The sequence below is a fragment of the Macaca fascicularis genome, chromosome 3, assembly GCF_037993035.2.
Source record: "Macaca fascicularis isolate 582-1 chromosome 3, T2T-MFA8v1.1".
In the NCBI taxonomy this organism is placed as follows: domain Eukaryota; kingdom Metazoa; phylum Chordata; class Mammalia; order Primates; family Cercopithecidae; genus Macaca; species Macaca fascicularis.
The window spans coordinates 35,490,295-35,510,614 of NC_088377.1; the positions used below are offsets into that span (position 1 = coordinate 35,490,295).

The following is a 20,320-nucleotide window of genomic DNA, read 5'->3' on the forward strand; positions in this document are numbered from 1 at the left end:
CTCACCCAGGGAGGCTGCAGGAAGGATCTGGGCGCCCTGTGAGGCAGCGGTGGGGAAGGGCACTCCAATCAGAGGGAACCGCATGAGTAGGCGCCCAGAGGACCCTTGCAAAAGAGCGACAGAGATAATGACGCTCATCCCCTCATCAGCGGGTGCTCCAGCGCGCTAATTACCACGGAGCTTTTGAGTACAGGCCCCAAGCACACCGACGACTCCCACGGGAGAACAGATCCCCACAGACGCTGAGAACGTCACAGCAGGGGGCAGGGCACCTGGGCAGCAGGGGCTAAGACAGTGGGCAGAACAGGGCCCAGTGCCCTTGGAGGAAGAAACCCAGGGCACAGCCTTAGGCCTGGGCTTGGGAAGGGCAGGGGAGAGCAGAGCAGCAAGGCCAGGAAGCCGAGACAGAGACCAGGGCTGCCCGTGGCGAGAGCACCCGCAGGAGCGGGAGACTGCAGGAGGCCGGCCCTGTCGGAGGTGCTGCGGGTAGGGGGGGATGTGGATGGAGGCACCACAGGGGGCAGAGACCAGCCCTGTGGCCCCCAAGCAGCGGTCACTTGAGGTGTGCATCCCCAGGCCAGCTCCCAAGTCAAACCCAACACACACACCCAACACAGCCCACATCCTACCAGGACACTAACTAGGTGTGTGACCTTGGGAAAAATAATGAGCCTCTCTGAGTCTCAGGACACTCAACCATAAAGCAGAGGGCAGAGAGCACCTCAGGCTCACTGTGAAGTTCAAATGCAGCACGGCACAGAAAACCAGGCACACAGAACCTGCATACACGGGCGATGAATGCACGGCAGCCACAGTCGTCACTGATGTCCTCACTGCCGTCTACCTGGTTCTTCCACTATGACTGCACCTGCTCGTGAAAGATGACCAGGAGAGCAGGCAGGCGGGGCAGGCATCTCCTGCACAAAGGGGACAGCCTCTGGCCATGGCCACGCCTGGTGAGGCAGGCGCCCAGCACTGCCTAAGCCCACACCATGGGCACAGAGGGCTTCCCTCCTGGGAGTCAGCGGCAGCCTGAAGGGGCTGTGAGAGGCAGACAGGCGGCTTCACACGCACAGACCCCTCTTCAGAACCCCTGAACCAACCCCCACTTTCCAGAGAAGCCCAGAGGTGAGATGAGTACCTCGTGGCCCCTCCAATGAAGCAGCAGCCCCTCAGCCATCTTCTTCCTCCCTCACCCAGCCTCTGCCGCCCACTCCCACCCGGCCTCCACGGCCAGTGCTGTGGGGCCTGCCTCCCTCCCTCCACCCCCTCTAGCCCAAGGCCGAGGCCGTTCTGCAAGGGCTCCAAGAGTGCTCTGCACATGCGACATTCTCTGCAGGGCCTCTTCCCAAGCCCATCCCACCTCAGCTCAGCCACCTCCACCCAACTCTTAGTCACTCCACAACTTCTCCTTTTTTTAGAAAAGGAAATGTATGATCATAAATAGCTGAAAAGTCCTGTTCTAATTACCTCTCCTGACGCATGGAGTCACCACAAGAAACTGAATAGATTCAGGCGGGAATGCGGGGCTGCAGACGCGGCTCTGCCCACCGACACCAGCACCCTCTCCTCGCTGCCGCCCGCCTCCCCAGAGTCTTCTGCCCACTCTTTCCCCAGACCCCCAGTCACCAGCCTGGACAGGTCTGCTGTGACCCCAGCAGCAAGATCGCCCCAGCCCAGGAGAAGGCCCTGGTGGGAGGGAGGCTGGGAGAGGCAGGAGACCTCTCTCTGCACCCCTCATCCCGGCTAGTCATTTCCCAAATGAGCAGGACTCCGGCGTCTGTGGGGTCCCTCGAGAACATGATGACAGGCGAAAGCGGCAGTAACAAGCACCTCAAAGGACCCACGTGGGTCAGAGAGTCCTGAGCTCCGATCTCACACAGACCAGCTATGCGCCCTTAGGCAAGGGACCTAACCTCTCTGAACCCACCCTGCTTGTATAAAATGGGGACATGACTACCCCAAAGGGTGCTTAAAGGTGCACCAGGATTAATAAGTACATGGAAACAGCACCCGTCAACAGGAAGGGCAGCAGGGAGGGTCACTTGTGGTCACAGAGGTTGGGGGTGGGGGTCGAGCTGGCTGGCCAAGCCCCAGCCACCCCCCACGCAAGGCCACGCCTCGCCTCGCCTCCCCCACACAAGGCCATGCCTTGACACGGTGCTGAGTGCACATGAGGTGGCGTCCCTGTGCTCGGCCCACACCTGCTCCCAGGCCGGATGCCCTGGCCGCCCCCAACCAACCCCAGAACGCTTTGTCTCCTGTCTTTCCCTCGTTTCTCTTTCCTGGGCCTGCTGCCCCTAACAAGGTTTTTTTTCTGACAACTGACTGTTTTCAATTATGATTCACTCAGGCAGATTTTAATTGGTGACATCAGCACAGCATGCTAATGCTACATATGACTTAAGCACACGTTACCTCATTTGATCTTCAAAACTGCCAGGCAGGCACGGGGCTGAGGGAAGAGGACTCAGTGGCCGCGGGCTGTTGTGTCTGCCCCACCGCTGAGACCACGGAGGGGCAGAGCCCCAGCCGGTGCTGCAAACAGAGGAGCCGCCCAGGCTGCAACCCTGCAGTCATGGGGTCAGCGCCCAGCCCGGGGAGGCAGCGCCATGGACAGCCTCACTGGTGAGACCACTGGAAGTAGCTCTCCATGATTGGGGGCACTAAGCCCCGCTCTGGGCAGCTGGAAGGAGGAACTCATGAGGCCCGAGATTGCTATCCACAGCCCCAACGTGACCCTGGCACTCCCATCAAGGAGGGCACCCGGACCTGGACCCAGCACCTTGCGGCCCCACCCTCACCTTCCTGCAGCTCTAACCCTGCAGTTCCCAGCAGCCTTCAGAGGCCAGCACGCCATGGGCACAGGGCAGCTGTGACACTGAGCTGCAGGGGAACGCCCAGACCTGACATCATGGGAACAAGCTAGAGCAGAACACCATGAGGACCTCACCCCAGTGAAAGCAAAGCCAGTTCCCTGGGGTCCTCTCTCACCTGCCCGGGCTGCCCAGGTACCCGGAGTCTAGGGGCCTCCTGGGAGGGAGGCTGACCCGGTGGCTGCGGGCAGAGACGAAGGAAAGAAAACATCGGACGGACTTCAGGCTCTGGTTAGAAACACGTGCGAGACAGGAGAAACTTCATCTGAGACGACAGCCTAAGTGAAAAGAATACTTTTTTTTTTTTAAGACAAGGTCTTGCTCTGTCATCTAGGCTACAGTGCAGTGGCACAATCTCAAGAATGAAGAATTTAGAAGAAAACGTATTAATTTAATGCTTAGAGTAGAAAGACTAAAACTGAAAGTAGCAAGCTAAGTAACCAACATAAAAAATGAAAAAAATAAAACAACATACGCAGAAAGTCTAGGAATAAAAATAAAAATGAGAGCATAAATGAGTAAATGTAAAAACAGGTCCACAGAAACTTCCCATACTAACATGCACTGAGGAGAAAGCAATGAAAACAAAAGAGGCGATCTAAGAACAGTGGGATGACCGTGAAGGTGGAACCTACTCACCACAGGAAAACCAGAAGGAGAAGGAGGCGAGGAGAGAACACAGGAGGTATCTGCCGTGATAATGGCTGAGATTTGTCGAAACTAAATCCCAGATCCAGGAAACTCAGAGAACATCAAGCAGGAAAAATACCAAAAACTTCACACTTAGCCATATCATATCCAACTGCAGAAAATGAGACACCCTGAGCAGAGGGAGCCCTGCATTACCAACCAAGAGAGTAAGAAATGGATCAGACCTCCCGACCGAAGCCACTCAAGCAGCAGAGAGGGGACAGAGGTATCCAAATATTGAAACAAAACAGCACCAGCCTGGAATTCTGCATCCAGCAAGATGATCTTCCGTGAGGAAAGGAAAAAGAAAAACTCTCGGCGGGGCACAGTGGCTCACGCTTGTAATCTCAGCACTTTGGGAGGCCGAGGCAGGCAGATGGTCTGGCGTCAGACGAGTCTGAGACCATCCTGGACAATATGGCGAAACCTCGTCTCTACTGAAAGTACAATAATTAGCTGGGCTTGGTAATGGGTGCCTGTAATCCCAGCTACTCGGGAGGCTGAGGCAGGAGAATCGCTTGAACCCAGGAAGCGGAGGCTGCAGTGAGCCAAGATCGCACCACTGCACTCCAGCCTGGGCAACAGAGCGAGACTCTGTCTCAAACAAACAAACAAACAAAAAACACTCTCTTAGACAAACAAAAACTGGGGGAAGATTCGTCATTGGCAGCCCTGGCCCCTGTAAGCAGTATAAGGTGGATCCTCCAGAGAAGCCAATGAGAGGTCAGAAGCTCAGACCTATGTGGAAAGACAGAGCAGAGAAGTAACAAATAAAGGAAAAATAAAATCTACTTTATTTATCATTTTTTTTGAGACAGAGTCTCACTCTGTTGCCCAGGCTGGAGTGCAGTGGTGTGATCATAGCTCACTGCAACCTCTGCCTCTCGGGCTCAAGTGATCCTCCCACCTCAGCCTCCCAAGTTGCTGGGACTGCAGGTGTGGGCCACTGAGCCTAGCTTACTTTCCTTAGTCTTGTTGATCTAATGGACAATTGTTCAAAGTATAAGAGCAGCAATGTGTTGGCTGACGATGGCGCAGGGATAGGTGAAATGAGGCAGCAGGTGGCACGGGAGGCGAGGGGAACGGGCGTGCTGTGCGGGAGGCGCCCACACTGCCTGTGACCTGGTCAAAGGCCATCTGACCATGGGCTTAGATTCGTGCTAAATGCATGCTGCAAACCCTAGGGTAATTCTGTGCTTGGCTCATGCCTGTAATCCCAGCACTTCGGGAGGCTGAGGCAGGTAGATCACCTGAGGTCAGGAGTTCAAGACCAGCCTGGCCAACATGGCAAGACCCTGTCTCTACTAAAAATACAAAAATCAGCTGGGTGTGATGCAAGATCACATCACTGCAATTCAGCCTGGGCAACAAGAGTGAAACGCCATCTCAGGAAAAAAAAAAAAAAAGAATAATTCTATGCTAACAGAATTAAAAAATTAAATCATATAACATGCTCAGTTAAAACCAAACAAAGCAGATAAAGAAGAGAAGATTTTAAAAAAAGAAAGAACAAGTGCCCCAATAAAAAAGAGTAACAAACATGGCAGGTATTAAATAAACTGTATCAATGCTCATTTCGAATGTGAATGATCTAAACACACCAATTAAAAGATGGTCAGGATAGATTAAAAAAACAAGACCCAATTATATGCTGTCTATAAGGAACCCACTTAAAATATAAACACACTTTGAAAGGAAAGGAAGAAAGTTGTACCACACTAAGCCCACACAAAAGAACGGTGGAGCAGCTTGATCAATCTCAGGCAGAACAAGGAAACTATCGGGCATGAAAAATGGCACTCCATACGGATAAAAAGATCATTTCTCCAAGGAGACATGCCCACCCTTAACACACATGTACTTAACAACAGTGTGTCAAAACACGCAAGGAAAAACCTGGAAGAACTACGGGGAGAAATGGCTTCATTCACTACTACAGTTGGAGGCTTCAACACCCTCTTATCAGAAACAGACAGATCCCGCAGGCAGAAAATCAGTAAGGACACAGCAGAACTCAACAGCATCATCAATCAACTGGGTCTAATTGACAATGACAGAATACTTCAGCAGCAGCAGAATATACATTCCTCTCAAACTCACGTGGAAAATTTACCTAGACAGGCCACATTTGGGCCATAAAACACACCTAAAGAAATTAAAAAGAATATAAAGCATACAAAGTAAGCTCTCAGACCACACTAAAATTAAACTGGACATCAGTAACAGAAAGATAATGGAAAAATCCCAAAATATTTGGAGACTAAACAATCCACTTCTAAACAATGCAGGGATCAAAGAAGTCTCAACAGAAGTTTAAGAATAGTTTGGGCCGGGCATGGTGGCTCAAGCCTGTAATCCCAGCACTTTGGGAGGCCGAGACGGGCGGGTCACGCAGTCAGGAGATCGAGACCATCCTGGCTAACACAGTGAAACCCCGTCTCTACTAAAAAAAAAATACAGAAAAACTAGCCGGGCGAGGTGGCAGGTGCCTGTAGTCCCAGCTACTCGGGAGGCTGAGGCAGGAGAATGGCGTAAACCCGGGAGGCGGAGCTTGCAGTGAGCCGAGATCCGGCCTGGGTGACAGAGTGAGACTCCGTCTCAAAAAAAAAAAAAAAGAATAGTTTGAACAAGAAAATGAAAATACAACCTACCAAAATTGTAGGATGAAACAAAAGCCATGCTTAGAGGAAAATTTATAGCATTGAATGTAAATGTTAGAAAAAAAGAAAGATCTAAAATCCATCGTCTAAGCTTCCCATTAGGAAACTAAAAAGAAGAACAATGTAAGCCTAAGGTAAGAAGAAAAAAATAATAAAAATTGGCCAGGCACGGTGGTTCACGCCTGTAATTCTAGCACTTTGGGAGGCCGAGGTGGGCGGATCACGAGGTCAGGAGTTTGAGACCAGCTTGGCCAACATGGTTAAACCCCGTCTCTACCAAAAATACAAAACTTAGCCGGGTGTGGTGGCATGCACCTGCTATCCCAGCTACTCGGAAGGCTGAAGCAGGAGAATCACTTGAACCTGGAAGCTGGAGGTTGCAGTGGGCTGAGATCGCACCACTGAACTCTAGCCTGGGCGACAGAGCAAGACTCCATCTCAAAAAAAAGAAAAGAAAAGAAAAGAAAAGAAAAGAAAAGAAATAATAAAAATTACAACAAAAAACAATGAAGCTGAAAACAGGAACTCCATAGAGAAAAACCAACAAAAAAAAAAAGCTGGTTCTTTAAAATTGATAAATCTGTAGCCAAGTTAATCAACATTAAAAAAAAAAAAAAGGGAAGACACAAATTATTAACATCAGAAGTGAAAGAAAAGCCATCACTACTAATCCTACAGACATCTAAAGGGTAATAAAGAAACATTATGAACAAGTCTATGCCCAGAAATTTGATAACTTAGATGAAATGAACCAATTCCTTGAAAGACACAAACCACCAAAACTCACATGAGGAGGAAGACATTACCTGAATGGGTCTTTCTAGGGGCCCACCCACCCCCAGTTCGCTTTCTCATTCCTGACTGAGACACACAGGGGCCTTCACCATCACGTGAGCCAGGCAGCTGCATACGTCCCCTGTGGGCGTGAGCGTCCCATTATTGCCTGAAACACAGGAAGATCAGCATGTTGCTATCATTGCCTTCAACTCCCACATAGACCCCACAGCGCAACCCCTCCCTGGAGACATACTCAGGTCTCGCTGTGGTCACAGGAAGCTGCTGCCCCTCTGTAAGCAAGTTCCCCGATAAACGCTTTGAATGATCGCTCAGTGTTTAGTGCTTCTCTCTTTGGAATCCCAGCCAGCCCCATCTCAGGTGGGTTTGTGGCTGTCCCTATGGTCACTTTGGGGACAACCCTAGCCCTGTGTTCAATCAGAAAAAAACAGGCTGTATCTATGAAAGAAACCAAATTGATCATCAATAACCTCCCAAAAAGGAAACCACCAGACCTAGATGGCTTCACTGATGAATTCTACCAACTACTTCAATGAGAAATGATACCAATTTTCCAAAATCTCTTCCAGAGAACAGAAGCGAAACATAACATTATGAACTTATTAAAATCCATAGAAAGATACATACCATACAAAGAGTAAACCTTAATGTAAACTATGGGCTTTAGTTAAAAATAATATGTCAGTACCGGTTCATGAACTGTAACAAATGTACCGCAGTAATGTAAGACTTCAATAACAGACAAAACTGTGCCATCGAAGGAATCATATGAGAGCTCTATGCTGTCCTCTCAGTTTTTCTGTAAACCTTAAACTCTCCCGAAAACAAACTTTATTAATTAAAAAATTATAGATCTAGAGGAACATTTCAACGCTTCTCCTGCCAAAAAGACAACAATCAAAAGAGCTATGGAAGAGGAGAGGAGAGGAAGACAGATTAACTTAAAAGAAGCAACAGTGAGACTGACAGTTCGTTTCTGAGCAGAACCAGTGGGAGTCAAAAGACAGTGGAATGATAGGTTCAAAGGGTTGTAGGATGGCGAGTGGGAAAGGCAGTGATAACCTATGATTTTATACCCAGCCAAACTGTTCTTCAAAAATGAAAGTGAATTAAACATGTTCTTCCCCCCAAGAAAATCAGGTAATTCCTCAGCATGAAATCTGTATCAAAGGAAACAAGGGGTATTTTGCAGACAGAAGAAAAATGATCACAGATGGGTGCTTAGAGATACAGGTGGCAATACAGAGGAATAAAAAGGGTTAGAAATATATCCATATAAATGAATATATAAAAACGGTATATTTTCAAACACATAAGTGTATGAATCAAGTACTCTACACCAATAGCCTATGAATGGAGCAAATGGAAACAGAAAAAAGGATTTTAAGATGCTTGGACTGTCTAGAAGGAAAAGAAATATTACTTTTATTAGATTTTGGTAAGTAAATAATTATAGTCTATCTTATAATCACCAACATAACTACTAAAATTACTTAAAAGCATATGGCCAGGCGCGGGGGCTCAGGCCTGTAATCCCAGCACTTTGGGAGGCCAAGACGGGCGGATCACAAGGTCAGGAGATCAAGACCATCCTGGCTAACATGGTGAAACCCTGTCTCTACTAAAAATACACACAAAAAATTATCTGGGCGTGGTGGCGGGCGCCTGTAGTCCCAGCTACCTGGGAGGCTGAGGCAGGAGAATGGTGTGAACCCAGGAGGCGGAGCTTGCAGTGAGCTGAGATCCGGCCACTGCACTCCAGCCTGGGCAACACAGCGAGACTCCGTCTCACACACACACACACAAAAAGTATAAATAACAAGATAACGATAACAAAGAAAATATTTATTCTACAAGTAAGATTTTTTTAAAAAAAGAAATAGAAACTAAAGGAAATTGTTAGGATAGTTAATCTCAATGCAAATGTATCATTAACTATATCAGTTACAACTAGATTAAATATTTCGACTAAGAAATGATTTTTAAGCTGAATATAAATACTATATATTTCCAGTATACTACATTTATAATGAAACAATTTAAAAATGCTCAAAATGGAAAGTGAAAAAGCAAAAGGTGTCAATGCTATTAAACACGGGAAGCTGACATACCCATATTAATATCCCACAAAGGAGATTTAAAAATCAAAACAATCCACAGAGATAAAGAATGTCTCATAATAACAAAAGGCAAGATTCACCAGGAAGATAATTCACAATTTATATGTGCCTAATAAAACAGCATCCAAAGACATACTGCAATAATTGACAAAATTAAAAGCAGAAATAGACAAAACTCACAATCATAATGGGAAATTTCAATACAATCCTTGCAGGAGCTGAGAAAAAACATCATAAAAGAAATATGAAGAATATGATTAACAAATGAGATGTAGCTATTTGCAAAACACTGCACTCAACAACTGCACAATGCATACTATTTTCAAGTGTGTATGGGCCGTTTACAAAACTGACTTCCGATGGGGCCATAGAGCACTTCTTGGTAAGTTTTATGGGACTGGGGTCATGCAGAGGATAGTCTCTGAGCACAGGGAGATAAGGCTAGAAATCAATAAGATACCTGAAAATCACCAAATGTTGGGAATTTGAGAAATTTATTTCTGAATAACCTATTGGTCAGAATAAAAATCACAATGGAAATTGATAAATGGTTTGAACCTAATGATAAGGAAAATACAACACATCAAAACGTATGGTACGCAACTAAATTGACAACATTAAATGCATATACTGTAAGATAAGAAAGCATAACTATCAATTATCTACATATACAACTCAAAAAGTTAGAATATCAAATTAGACTCAAAGAAAGAAGTAACAAAACAAAGTAATGAAATAGAATACATATGGGAAAGAATCAGTAAAGCCAAAGGATGGTTCCTCCAAATGACTAAAAAAATTGATGAACCCTTGATGAGACAGAGTAAAAAGAATAAATAAGCGAATAACAATATTGAAAAAGACATAACTAGAGATCACAAAAATATTAAAAACATGACAATAAACAACTTTATACAAACGAAGTTTAAAGTCTTGATAAAACGAAGTTTTAAAAGTTAAAAACTAACTTTTACCATAACCAAATAAAGAAGAAAAAGAAAATCTGATGTTTCAAAGCTATTAAAAGAAATCAAGCCCAAATTTAAAATCTTCTAAACAAGAAACCCCCAGGCCCGTATGTTTTCACTGGCACACTCTACCAAAGCTGTTAAGAAGAAATATCACCAACCTTATAAAACGATTACAGAAACAACCGAACAAAACTTGCTAACATTTTCTGAGGCCAGAAAAGCCATGACATCAAAACCTGAAAAGGACATTCTCAGAAATGAAAATTAATGACCTTTCTCTCCAATAAATGCAGATGCAAAATCCCTAATTAACGCATTGGCAAACCAAATAAAACATTACACACAAAGCGTAACCCATAGGCCATGCTCATTTATTCCTGGAATGTAAGTTCGGTTTAACATTTGAAAATCAATTAATTTAATGCGCATTAACGAAATAGAGAAGAAAATCAAATGATCATCTCAATATTTGCAGAAAAGGCATCTGATTAAAATTCGACATCTATTCACGATAAAAATTATGAAACAAAACAAAAGCAAAACTCTCTTAGCAAATGAGGAATAGAGAGAACTTTAATCTGAAAAGGATTTCCTTACTAAAGTCATCAGCATAATCTTTAACAGTGAAATGCTGAAAGCTTTTCTTCTGAGGATGCAGAACAAACACCAGCTATCAGCACATCTGTTCAAAACAGCACTGGCGACGCTAAGCCGCAGATCAGACAAGAAGAGGCATGAAAGGTATGAAGATCGAGAAAACAATGAAAGCTATTATGAAATCACTCGATTATGAACACAGAAAAGTCAATATAATCTACAAACAAAGTATTAAAATAAGTAGATTTAGGGGCCGGGCGCGGTGGCTCAAGCCTGTAATCCCAGCACTTTGGGAGGCCGAGACGGGCGGATCACGAGGTCAGGAGATCGAGACCATCCTGGCTAACACAGTGAAACCCCGTCTCTACTAAAAAAAAATACAAAAAAACTAGCCAGGCGAGGTGGCAGGTGCCTGTAGTCCCAGCTACTCGGGAGGCTGAGGCAGGAGAATGGCGTGAACCCGGGAGGCGGAGGTTGCAGCGAGCTGAGATCCGGCCACTGCACTCCAGCCTGGGCCACAGAGTGACACTCCGTCTCAAAAAAATAATAATAATAATAATAAGTAGATTTAGCAATGCTGCAGGACCAAAGTCAAGAATCAAAGTTCAACTAGATTTCTACATATAAACACAAACATTATTACTCATAAAAGACAAAACCTATGATATACCCACCCAGAAAACATCATGAAACAATTTTGAGAGAAAATAAGTATGATCTAAACACATGTTAGCATATAGTACGTCCATGGAGTAGAAGATTCAATATTGGGCAGATGTCATTTAATCAACGCATTCTCAATAAAAACTCTAGCAAGTCTGCTGGTGAGACCGACAGGCTGAGCTACAAAATCTACGCGACAAGGCGGAGTGCCACACAGAGCCAGGGCAGCCGGGACGCAGACAAGCAAAGAGGGCCACCAACCCATCAGGTGACGAGACTCTAACAGTCTCAGGAATGGAGACTTGTGGTTTTGCCAAAAGGAGATGAACACACCAATGATACAAATACAGATTCCAGAAACAGCCAATACAGACAGAGCCAGCTCACGTGAAGGTGTAACCAGCACCGTGGCACAGGGGGGAGGAGCAGCTCTGCAGTAAGTGGTGCTGAGTCCACTGGATACCCACGTTGGCAAGAAAAATGAAAAAAAAAAAAAAAAAAAAAAAGAAGCTTCACGCAGTGCAACAAGGCTGCGCAGGCAACAAGGCTGTGCAGTGCCACCATCAGTGTGAAGAAGCAAAGCCACCAAGAAGACAAGAGTGAAACCCTGGAACAGCCTAGAGGGTGGCAGAGCTTTCTTAAACAGGACACACGCAAATCACAACCACAAAGGGAGGTGAAGATTGATCAATTAGATCTCATTAAAATTAAGAATTTCTGTTGAGTTAGAAAGAGTGAAAAGCTGCTACGGAATGGGAGGAGACATTTGCAATACAAATACCTAACAAAAGATGATATATTCTCCCATTTTGTAGCGTTAGTCACAATAGCCAAGAAATAAAGAAATTCAAATGCCCGTTCACCGAAGAATAAAAAAAAAATTATGTGATCTCTTGCTAAGATGGAAATGAAATAACTGCACACAGCAACAGAAACCAAACACAAAAGATTACATACTGCACGGCTCCATTTTACAACATTTTTAAATGGGCAAAACTAATTGGCGTGTTGGAATCCGCAAGGCGGGGCTTTGGGGGAGGTGGAGGAGCAGGCGGGTGAACCAGGGGCCCTGGTGACACCGTGTTCCTGACCGTGGAGCTGAGACATGGATGGGCTGGTCTCATCATCGCCCCCTATGTTGTACTCTCAGGACAGAGCACTTTCTGTATGTTTGTTATGCTCTAATAAAAAGATTAAACAGGAGTAATTTTTTTTTTAAATGAAACTCCGTAATTTGAAGACCGTGGCTGTGGTTGTAAGTCCCATTTACAAACAGCTCAGGGCAAACACACTCAGATAGGACCCTGAGCCCAGTTCGGCCCCCAGAGGCCCGACTTCCCCGTGGTGGAAGCTGGTGGCAGGCCCAGTGCACCCTGCATGACACACCCACAGCAGCAGAAGAGAAGGAGCCCAGGAAGTTTCTAGGCAAGAGAGTGATTGATAGAGGGTAATTTGAGGTTAATGTGCGAGTTGTGATTACAGTGAAATGAGAGAGGGGAAGAAAGGAAAGATGGAGCCGGACAGATGTAAAAATCCAAGGAACAGAAACAAGATCATCCCCAGCGCCCAGATATGAGTGCCGGGAGAAAGGTCTCCAGAAAGGGCAGATGCCGGCTGTCCCCTCCTGCACAGTCCTGTGGACACTGGGCTCGCCACACTCATGGAGCAGATGGAAATCGAGCCTTTGGCCCAAGCTGCTCCCTGTGTAATTCCAGCCTCATTTCTGCAGGGCACCCCTGGCTGGCAGAGAGGGCCCCAGAAAGGCGGAACCCAGCGCTGTGTACAGGTGTGTGACCGCTACGCCCCACCCCACGCTCCGCGGAAGGTCCACAGGCAGCCTGAGGAGGCTCCCCCAGCCCGTAGTGAAGCCCGGGGTGGAGGTCACAAAGTTTTCAGAGTCATCCAAACTCATTACCTCGTTAATGGGGTAAAACGGCCAGTTCAATGGATGGTGACTGAATTAGAGGGTGATTGTAACAGAATGCAATTCTACTATTAATAATTTCCGTATAGCAACTCGAACAAAGCCCTGACAAAGTGTCACCAAACGCATTTCTTGCTTCACTTCTTTCATGAGCAGATAAGGCTAATTCACTTGCTTATGCTAATTAGAGCCTGTTACACGCAGGCCCCAGAACAGCCTTGATGTGCAGAGGCCCCTGGGTGAGCCAGGGCACCAGCGACAGGTGGCCGGACCCCGAAGGAGCGGAACCTGCCCATCTGCGCTTGATGAAAACGCCTCCAAAACAAACCAGACGCCGCCCCAGCAGAGGACACTGAGAATGAGGAGAAACTGTCTCCTTTCCCGATGAAAGGGTTCTCTGTAATGGGCACCAAAGACCAGGTTCTGAAGGGCAATACCACAGGTCAGCGAGGGTTTCTGGGGCCCCTGGGAGGCACTCTACTGTCAGATGCGTTTCTGTCCTCCTCAGCCCCCAACCTGCGCATGGTGCTCTCAGCCACCCTGCTCGGCGCTTGATGATACCACGTCTCTCCCTCGTTCTCATTCCACCCTCTCTGTTCTTCTTCATTTTTGCCTCCTTTAAGTTCCACAAGCCTCATTACAAGGTTATCTTATCTGACCAATAAACCTGGTTTACTGTTGACAAAGCTCTATTTCTGCTGAGTGACCGGATTCGGAGGAGCCCCCAGGAGAAAAAACGGTCCCCAGCCTTCAGCAGCATCTTCCCTCCAGCAACCAGCTGTGCATTCTCCATGAACCGCACCTATGCAAGCTCTCCCGAAGGCAGCAGGAGGCTGAACACCAGGCCGCTCAGAGAGGAGGCACGGGGTCCTCTCCCACCGCTCACCACTCTGCCTGTAGCTGCACCAGGTGCACAGAGCACTCTCCCTGCCCTGCCCCACAGCTGTCTCGGCGTGACTTCAGCCAGCTCCTCCTCTGGCTTCCCGCCGTCACACCCTCCCCACCGGCCTCCACCACCCACACGTAGCTGGAGAGGGGAGGGGAAAAGCCGCTCCTCTGGGCTCCCCACCAGCAAGCCTGGTTCTTGCAATTTCAACCTCTGATAAAAAGCTCTACACCACCTATTGTAGGAAGGAGTGGAATCAATTACGATTTCCCGAGGCAATTTTACTTACATTTCACACTGCTCTATGACAAATTCCACTTCATTTGTGTTCGTTGTATAAATGCATCCCCCAGCATCCACCTGAACCAGCACCAGCCTCGTTACAGCAGCTCCTCACACCTACGCTCTGATGATGTGGGTGCCACTCACAGCTGGGAGGGCACTGGGACCATCCTGACAGGAAGCCATACCCAAGCCACAGTGGCTGCAGACGGCCCCTCACCAGGGAGGAGGACGTGACCCTCGCGAGGTCCAGCAAGCATGCCTGACCCACGGGGATGTGGGGCCTGAGACAGGCCCTGTGCTGCGTGGTTCCAGTTTCAGTGCAGTTTATTTGACAGGACACAGAAAGGAGAGCAGGGCAACGCGGGAGACAGACAGCACAGTGGAGTCACAGCCCTGGGGCCACCACCTAGCCTGAGCAGACGGGTCCTTTTCCTCTCTAGGTCTCCAGCGTTTCCGATCAGCAAAACAGGGAATTAGATGGGCGTGGTCTTTTTTTTTTTTTTTTTTTTTTGAGACGGAGTCTCGCTCTGTCGCCCAGGCTGGAGTGCAGTGGCCGGATCTCAGCTCACTGCAACCTCCGCCTCCCAGGTTTACGCCATTCTCCTGCCTCAGCCTCCAGAGTAGCTGGGACTACAGGCGCCCGCCACCTCGCCCGGCTAGTTTTTTGTATTTTTTTAGTAGAGACGGGGTTTCACTGTGTTAGCCAGGATGGTCTCGATTTCCTGACCTCGTGATCCGCCCGTCTTGGCCTCCCAAAGTGCTGGGATTACAGGCTTGAGCTACCGCACCCGGCCAAGGGCGTGGTCTTTTACAGTTCAAAAATCTTACAATGCTGCAAAGTCTAGGCGCCTTTCTCCACTGACGGGCAGCAGGCAGCCAGTGCCCAGGGTGTCAGGCACACTCCAGGCCTCTGCCAAGGGGTTTCCACGCATCAGCTCCCTGACGCCTCATTCACGCGAGACGCCCAGCCCCAGTCCCTGCCCAGTGCCTGGAACAGAACAGGGGCTCAGGAACTATGTGTTCAATTAAAAACTCAATGAGTGAAACCATCAGCGGATCAGTCCTCGGAACCTCCTGAGACAGGCTGGAGTCCGCGCTCCTTGCTCCCTTTCAGATGAGGACGAGGCTCTGGGTGAAGGCGCGCGCCCCAGGTCTCTCCTCGGAACCTCCTGAGACGGGCTGGAGTCCGCGCTCCCTTTCAGACGAGGACGAGGCTCCGGGTGAAGGTGCGCGCCCCAGGTCTCTCCTCGGAACCTCCTGAGACGGGCTGGAGTCCGCGCTCCCTTTCAGACGAGGACGAGGCTCCGGGTGAAGGTGCGCGCCCCAGGTCTCTCCTCGGAACCTCCTGAGACGGGCTGGAGTCCGCGCTCCCTTTCAGATGAGGACGAGGCTCCATGTGAAGGCGCGCGCCCCAGGTCTCTAGCCTATGTGAAGCCGACCCTGGGCTCTTGGCCATCATGCTAATGGGCAGGTGGGAAATCACTTCCCCAGCCCTGGGCTCTAATAGCTACCTAAAGACCCCGGGCAGCAGTGATCCCGCTAGTCCTGAAAAGATTCAGGGCACATCCATGGTCAGGGGAATGCCATTACCCAAACAACTCTGACGTCAGGGTCCTTCCTCAACTGAAAGCTCATCTCATCTGGGGAGAGCTGGTCTTGCCTTCGTCTCCTTCAGAGCTGTGCTGGGCTGAATGGGGCCAGAAATCAGCATGAGGAGGATTCAAACAAGATGATTCGCCCACGGGAAGTACCTCCCACCAGGCTCGAGGGACCCTGTGCTGCTTCCTGGCATTTTGAGTTCGCGCCCAGGGCTGTGGGCTCCCACCCAGGGTCAGGACAGCTCCTAGCAAGTGGTGAGGGGGGTGGCCCCGCCCTGCTCTCCCGGAACTCAGCCTGGCAAGGCAGGCAGATGTGAGCATTGTAAAAACAGGCGAGGCTGGGCAGGGCACTCAGGGAGCGCCACACCAGGAAGGAAGACTCCGCACAGAGGGAGAGTATGCATGGGGCAGGGGGGCAAGGCGCCTCCGCAGAAAGACACGGAGCAGGCACCGGCTGAGAAGACGCCCCCCGCCCACTGTATCACACGTCTGCTGCCTTCTCGGGGTACAGCAGCGTGGGCTGAGGACGCCTGGCTGACACAGCCGCTGACTGGACGCGATACAGACACAGAACTCCGAGAGCTCATGCTCCCAGCTCAGCACCTCACTCATACACTCGCCAGCCAGGCACCACGTGCCAGGCCCTGTGCTGGCCAGGAGGTGGGCCCTTCAATCACACCATTCTCACAGAGGCAGCCTGGGTGACAGAGGTGTAAGTATCGCGCCCCGCGGTATAGAGCGCGTAGGTGTGGACCCAATTTGAACCAGCCCAGAAGACCCGGTCACCCCTGCCCTCGCCTGCTTCACTGCACTAGAACTAAAGGAAACCAGATGGATACTCCACGGAGCAAGGCCCTGAAAGGCTGTGGGCACCGAAGCAGTGGAAGGAATGACAAAGAAAGACCAGCATGCTTCGCCACACCGACACCTCCGCGGGTCCCAAAACGCCACTTAAAAACACAAAAGGTAGAAGACAAACTGGGGAAAACGTGCCACAAATACATGAAAACCTTTTACAAATCAATAGGAAAATCATTAACACAGTAATAGAAAACCAGGAAAAATCAACAATCGACAGAAGAAAGGTAACTGACAAACACGAAATTCATTAAGACCTGTTCCTCACCTGGAGTGGCAAGAAGTACAATGCTAACACCCAGCATGAGTGAGGCCGTGAGGGCTGCACGCCACGCCTGCTGGGACAGCAGCCATGGGCGCTTCTGGAAAATGAGTCGGCAACACCGGCCAAGGGTCCTGAACATGTTCACACCCTTCCACTCAGTAACACTTGCCTAAAAAGTAATCAGACTGTGGTGGCTCACACCTGCAATCTCAGCCCTGTGGGAGGCTGAGGCGGGAGAACCACCTGAGACCAGGAAGTAGAGAGCGGCCTGGGCAACATAGTGAGACCCCGTCTCTAAAAAAAAAATTTTTTTTTAATTAGCCAGGTGTGGTGGTGTGCACCTATAGTCCCAGCTACTGGGGAGGCTCAGGCAGGAGGATATATTGAGCCCAGGAGTTCAAGACTGCAGTGAGCCAAGATGGCGCCACCACACTCTAGCCTGGGCGACAGGGCAAGACCCTGTGTCTAAACAAACAGTAAATGAATTAGATATGTGGAAAGAGCTGAGTCCAAGGATGTTGCACATATTAGCAATAATAATGAAAAAATTAAAATCAAAGCTAAATTTCCAATAAAGAGTTTACTTTTTTTTTTTGGAGACAGAGTCTCACTCTGTCACCCAGGCTGGAGTGCAATGGCGCGATCTCAGCTCACAGCAACCTCTGCCTCCCGGGTTCAAGCGATCCTCCTGCCTCAGCCTCCTGAGCAGGTGGGATTACAGGCACATGCCGCCATGCCTGGCTAATCTTTTGTATTTTAGTAGAGACGGGGCTTCACCGTGTTGCCCAGGCTGATCCGAACCCCTGAGCTCAGGCAATCTGCCCTCCTCGGCCTCCCGAAGTGCTAGGATTACAGGTGTGAGCCACCGTGCCCGGCCAAGACTTTACTTTTGGTATGTCCATACAAAGAAACATTGTACAGCCAAAAAAGATTTTATTTTCAAGGAATGTTTAATGGCACAGGCACTGGCTGCAATAAAATGTGACAAGTGCAGGAAGCACACAGGGCTGCCAGCTCTGCCACAGCAGTCCCCACACTCGGCTGCCCCCACCGCATCTGAACATGGGGGTGTCCGTGAGTGCTTACTGGTTGGCTGATAGACTGGCTGAGTGAATGAACACGGAAGGAAAGGAGAGAAGGGAGACGTGGAGATGAAATGCACACCATGTTCTTGGTGCTACCTCTGGATGCAAGGGTCAAGGTCTTTTTCAATGGCCTCTTTATACTTTTTGATCAGTTCCCAAACTTTGCACACGTCCAGTGCTATAGTCAAACAGGGCTGCGTGTTTTAAGAGTCCAGTGGTCACAGAACGCACACCCATCTACTCCGCAGACCCAACCCGAGGCCCAGCAGCACAGGGGATGACAAGTCCACACTGGGGCTGGCCCCACGGAGCCCAGAGCTCAGGGAGGGACACAAACTCCACAGGCAAGCCAACAACAGATGCCTGATTTCTGAGTAAAGAAATGCCAGACACGATGTGGGAGAAAACAAGAAACCAGGCAGCCCAGAGGGGCCACATGACCCCACAGACAACCCCAGGGACACGCAGACCACACACAGCCCAAGGACATGCTGAGAAATGCGAGCCGGAGTCCTGGCTCCCAGGCGTGAGCGTGGGAGTGCCGACAAGTCGGGACAGGGGAGGAGGACGCGTTCCTGCACCACCTCCCAGCAGGGAACCAGAGCTCCAGCCCGAATCCCTTACGGTTGGCTCAGAGTCCTCTCGGGATGACGTGCCTAGTGTGAGGAGAGCAATCCATCCAGTTGGGAGTTTGGGCTCTTCTTACACACAAAGGCCAATATATCAAAATTAAATTCCACGGAAGCCCAGGCTGTCACTGGAGAGCATTGCCCACAGCTCCACGCACTGGTAAATCTAAGGCCTGAATCCGCTGCGGGTCCTCTTTTAAACAGAAGACAGGAGGAAGAGCTCACCCCTAAAGACAACCCAGCAACGTGCCGTCCCACCTCCCTAAGGCCAGAGCTCCTGATGGGAGGTGCTGTGAGGACTCAACAGCCCCGGCAGAACAGGGAGCCCGAGGAGGTGTCGCAAATGACACTGGAGACCTAGCATCCTAAGAACTAGGCTGTCTACACATGGAGACCAACCAGGTGGGAGGTGCTCAGCAGGATCCCACCAAAGCCACGCACACCCACCCACACGCACGAGCCACGCTCCGCCTCCCGAAAGCTCCTCCCACGGCTCCTCCGGCAGCACGAGCTTCCGCACACCCAACCACGCTCACAAGCAGCGTTTCAGCTGCCATACGCTTCTCCCACAGCTCCCCCACAGCATGAGCTTCCGCGCACCCACCCACGTGCACAAGACGTGCTCTACCTGCCTAACCCCACAGCTCCGCCCACGGCACAAGCTTCCGCGCACCCACGCACGCGCAGGAGCCGTGCTCCACCTGCCGCACGCTCCCACTACAGCTCCCCCCCACAGCACGAGCTTCCGCGCACCCACCCACGCGCAGGAGCCGTGCTCCACCTGCCGCACGCTCCTCCCACAGCTCCTCCCGCAGTACAAGCTTCCCCGCACCCACCCACGCGCAGGAGCTGTGCTCTACCTGCCGCACGCTTCCCCCACAGCTCCGCCCACAGCACGAGCTTCCCCGCACCCACCCACGCGCAGGACCTGTGGTCTACCTGCCGCACGCTTCCCCCACAGCTCCGCCCACAGCACGAGCTTCCGCGCACCCACCCACGCGCAGGAGCCGTGCTCCACCTGCCGCACGCTCCTCCCACAGCTCCTTCCGCAGCACGAGCTTCCCCGCACCCACCAAGGTGTCCAGCCATGCACCAAACGTGGATCAGGCCCGGGTACACATTAGATCTCACCAGCTCCAGTGCCTTCTGCCAGGCGGAAATTGCGGCTCCTTCTTTGTTTTCTTAATAGACTCTCTCTCTTTTTTTTTTAGAACGAGTTTACATTTAGAAGAACGGAGAAAATGGTAGAGCCTTTCCACATACTCCACACCCAGGTGCCCCACTGTTAACATCTTACACTAGTACGGTGTGCTGGCCACCATGAGGAGCCAGCATGGACCCAGGCGCGCCTTGCTCTCCTGGACTACACAGATACTGTGCTGCTTACAAATGGAAGGTTTGTGGCCGTCCTGCCTTGG

The 20,320-nt window shown here is 49.8% G+C and overlaps 1 protein-coding gene across 31 annotated transcripts in view; it reads right to left on the reverse strand.

Annotated features, from left to right (window-relative positions):
• The window catches only part of MAD1L1 (mitotic arrest deficient 1 like 1), a 421,592-nt gene that overhangs the window by 202,847 nt on the left and 198,425 nt on the right, over nucleotides 1–20,320 (reverse strand). For 2 of the 31 annotated variants that reach the window (XM_074034267.1, XM_065541546.1), the window contains exon 1: nucleotides 14,472–14,540. The exons of the other annotated variants lie outside the window; for them this stretch is intronic. The gene's annotated coding sequence lies outside the window, so the exon portion shown is untranslated. Of the gene's footprint in view, nucleotides 1–14,471; nucleotides 14,541–20,320 lie in introns of those variants that run through there. 31 annotated transcript variants of the gene reach the window in all.